The sequence below is a fragment of the Ipomoea nil genome, unplaced genomic scaffold, assembly GCF_001879475.1.
Source record: "Ipomoea nil cultivar Tokyo-kokei standard unplaced genomic scaffold, Asagao_1.1 scaffold1576, whole genome shotgun sequence".
Classification (NCBI taxonomy): domain Eukaryota; kingdom Viridiplantae; phylum Streptophyta; class Magnoliopsida; order Solanales; family Convolvulaceae; genus Ipomoea; species Ipomoea nil.
The window spans coordinates 2,372,734-2,377,534 of record NW_017618004.1 but is presented as its reverse complement, the minus strand read 5'-3'; positions in this window follow the sequence as shown (position 1 = coordinate 2,377,534).

The window sequence follows — 4,801 nt, the reverse complement described above, 5'->3', positions numbered from 1 at the left end:
ATTTCACTTTTATGATCAACTGAGCTGCACATGCTGGCGGAGTGATGCATATATATATATGTTTACGAGCCGTTGCGTGAAACAGTGGTATGTCTGTACGAGGATATGACAGCCGACGTCCACAGCGCATGTGATCACTGTTTGAAACAACAACTGCAGCTGCTAAGTCTAACGTTCATATTGCTGAAAATAACGTCTAAATTATAAAACCGCCCTTATTAACATATCCACTCTTCATCCTTCAATTATTTCATGATTACGTTTTCCATTTTTTCGACGACTTTTCTCATCCCGTACCAATCCCTCGGATATGAGACATTTAGGTACCAAATGTCAAGCACTACCCGCCAATTAAACGATAATGTTACAACTATTCTAATAATTAACATTTTGTAATCGGATTTTTTTCCCCCATTATATCTTGCAACTTAATTATTAATCAATCATTATATTTTGTCCTAAAAAATAATACGGATTGAACACTCATTATATTTTGAGTAATTCTATATATATTCCTATTCTAAACCATTATTTTCTATTTCCTATAATATGACATGTTTTAATTGCTTATTAATATAAAGATGTCATGATTTTTATTCATTCTTTTCTTTTTAAGTAAAATTTAAATACAAGTGAGAGTAAAAGCGAAAAGTTTTTTAAACTAAAGTATTATTTTTGTGCTAAGCACCTTGTACATAGATGAAACTCGGGTTGGACTCCCATATGAGAGGTTGTGAGTTCGAGCATCAATAGAGACATTATTGGCTCTTTGTATTTCAGTAGGTTGAGAAAGTAATTATGAACCAATACTACATTGTAATAAAATCACTAGCATTCAAAAAAATATTGTTTTTGTTATATTTTATTTGCTAGTGTTTATACATATCCCGTATCCAATAAGCCAACATAAACTATGTTGGTTGTAAAGTATATCACATACAAGAGACATGTTTTTAGGTGATAACGGAACCTACAGTTTCGAATATATATATTTGGTAAATCTCGTCTTAGGACCTAAATTTTAGTTAATTCCATTTTTTATCTTAGTCTTAGATTTATAAGTGACAATCCACTTTTAAGTCCTGTTTGGTAAAATAGTTAGTTTATCGGTCAATTTTAACTTATTTTATCACTATTAGCTATTCAATTCGGTTAAACAATCAATATGAGTGTTTGATTAATTAGCATTTTGTAACAATTTTTTACTTCAAAATGCTAAAACTCAAAAAGCTCTTTTTTATTAGCTTTTTGAGAAAGTCAATTGTATGTAATCAGCTAATATCTATCAACTAATCAACAGTCATTCACCAAACACCCCCTTAGTCCTTTTTTTTTAACATTCAATTTTGTTCCAATTATTATTGTGGCACGATTATTTTTAGTCTTCCATCAACAAAACAGTTTAAATTCCATCAAATACAAAAGCATTTCAGTTTTCAATTTTGATTTTTTTTTTCAAAAAAAAAATAAACATAAAAAATGTAGTGGGTCAACCTACTTTATATAAAAAAAAATCAAAATGTTATTGTATTTAATGGCATTTTAGTGATTTTCTTGACAGAGGATAAAAAATGATCATGCCACAATAATACTAGAATCAAATAAGAATGTTTTGAAAAAGAAAAAAAGAAGACTACAAATGAACAATCACCTGTAAATCTAAAATAAAAAATGAAATTAACTGTGATCTTTTCATAACAAGTATAATTCATGTGTATACTTTTAACAACAACAGCACTAGTACGTGTCTGAGTCTTGGTTATCTAAGGAAATCCTTAAAGGTGGGTCACCAACATCTAATATGTTTCCCATGTCGACACAAACTAAAAAACATATACTACGTATTATATTGTGGAGTAGCAGAAAATGGAAAACCATTTATAACAAAATAAACCCAACACTCTATGTATAATTAATTATAACGAAAGAAATTCATTGATTTTTGGTACATACATTATTGGAAATTATGAAATTTCCGACCACTTGAAAGTGATTTTAAATCAAGTCGAAAGCAAAAAGTGGTTGGAAATAGCAACAAAGCTTTTTCCGAATACCAAAAGTGATCGAAACAAGACTTTTGACTTGATTTAAAATCACTTTCACGTAGTCGGAAATTCTATAATTTCCAGTAATGATATTTTGAAAACCAAAACGTATAATATATTATTATTATTATTAAGGAATTGAATATTTCTCAATTACTCATGGAAGGCAACTTATGGAAGGCAACTTAGTCCACACACTTCAATGTATGAAAGAGGCTCCTACACTATAAATAGGATGTCTTGCCTCTTATTAAGACATTATGGTCTTAACATTTCATATATCTTCTTCACCCAAAAGATTGAATCCCTAACCCTAAAGGCCCTCTCACACCTCATCCTTACATCCCTCTTGGTCCAGTGACTTGTGATTATTAATTCCTACGGCAATACTAGGGTTTAATTCATCAGTACAATATTATTCATAGTCCTCTACTTGAACATAGTATTTATTATTTATTTAATCTATAAGATGTTGTCTCGGCCATTGTGTATATTTTTTTTTTGGACCGAACGCCTCAAACAATAAAATTACTATTTTTTACCCATATTTTGTACATCCATACCGTCTTATGGTAAATCGGGTCCCCAATAAAATCATCATAGCATGATCTAAGACGGTTATTCCCCTAGCATTTATTTATCTCAGGTTGACAAAAAATACCACATTAAAAAAAAATGCACATCTATTTTATTTTCTTAAAATATAAGAGATCCTGTCACATTTGATGTAATAGTTTGTATATGTGAGTATCTCCTTCCCTAAAAAAAAAAAAAAAAAAGATCCTAAAAAATATTTGCACCTCATAGTTTCAATAGAAATAATCAAACTTTATATTATTAACTTTTGATTATTTCCATTTTGTTAATCGACTTCTGAAAATGGGAAAAAGTGTAAACAATAACAACCCGTTTGGTGGGAGGGAATTATAATTCTACTCGTATTTAATTTAAAAAGCAAGTAAATTTCTTTATTTGATTAGAGGGAATTGCAATTTCATCATCTTAATTGAAGTGGAATCTCATGTTTCCCCATGATATTTTAAATTCCATGGTCATGAGAATAAAAATAAATACCCTTGATACAAAATTACCATTCTATTTTATAATCTAAATTATGTTTTATTTTCACAAAATTAGAATCCCATGTCTCCCTCAGTATAATCTCAAATTGCATTGTTAATAGAATTTGGGAGCTATTAAATAAGCTCTAGTAATTAATACAAATTTATATCTAAAGTGAACAATCAATCTTAAAATGTGGACATATTTCAAAATACAAATAACAACTGCATTCTATTATAATTTTTACACAAATTTACTTGTCGTTTAAGATCAATAATAATAAATTTTATTATTATTATTATTATTATTATTATTATTATTATTCATTTTCACTTCCCAAAGATACCAAATACTATTCTCACTAATTCTATTCATACAAATCAAACAATCAAATTTAAATTTCTAATTATTCCACACTTTTCCTCGCTCATAAAATCTCTAATTAAGTTTTTTTCCTCTAATTTTCTTCTTGCAAACAAATGCTCGTAAGTTTTATTTATTGCAGTCAAAGTAGCGCACTATGAGGTAGCAGAAATGTAAAACGAAAGGAAGAAATGAAATTCTGTGCAGAACTGTAATCTAGGGGCTTTCATTGAGCATTGATTTTTAGAACCATTAAAGTTAAATTGTCCTAGTAAAAACATAAAAGGGTAATCATTCCAAATTCGAATTCTGAGGAAGCTCTATATTTTTAGAACTGTTAAAACAGTTTCCCGAGACAGGATGAGCCAAAGCCCGTCTCCTCGGTAGGGCGGGCTTGGAAGTTGGTCAGCCTGTCCCGCCAGGCCAAAACTCGCAGGTGAGGCGGGTTGGCCCGCCAGTTTTTTTCTTTGTTTGTTTGTTTTTGTTTTGTTTTTTTCTTGTTTTTTTTTTTTTTTTTTTTTTTTTTTTTTTTTTGCGACATGCTGGAGGATTGTAGTCACATCTCACTCATACGAAGTCGAAATGAAATGATTTAAGTGTCAAAGGAAAGATAATGAAGTCCTCTACAACTTTTATGTTCAATGCTTTTACAGATTTAGAATGCATTGATACAGAAAAATCAGAACATTCGGACACGTCATGAGGAATTTGTCCAATAACATGTTGATAGTGTTTTGATCATATCTCCCTCATATGAAGTCTAGTCGGGGTAATTTAAGTGGCTATGGAAAAATCTAAGAGAGTGTCCACTAATAAAACTTAGCCCGAAGTTTGACGCGCTCAAATTAATGAGTTAAGTTTTTTAAATTTGTTAATAGTAGCGAGCCGCAGGCTAAACCTGTTGCCCGCTTGACCCACCATGCCTAGGCCCATGATCCATGCGTAGCTTGCTAAAAAAAACCCGCCTCTTGGTGGGTTCAACATTCAATGGACCCGCCCCTACCTACGGTGGGACAGGGCGGTTAGACTCAGCGGGAAAATCCCATTTTGACGGTGTTGGTTTTAGAACTTTTGAAAAGTTCACCGGGGGTCCAACACAACCGGGTTTAGTTGTTGAATCATCGAAAAATATAAAGTAATAGAGAGTCTGGTTTGCCGGAAAATAGGATATAGAAAATAGATAGGAAAAGAATATGACACGGTGATTTTTATGTTGAAATCGAAAGGAAAATCACGGGCTTTTTTGGGCGGTGCCAAGCGTAAATTTACTATTTTGTAGGATATTGTATACATATTTGTGTTTGTTGTTGTGTAGCTATTTTGTATACAGG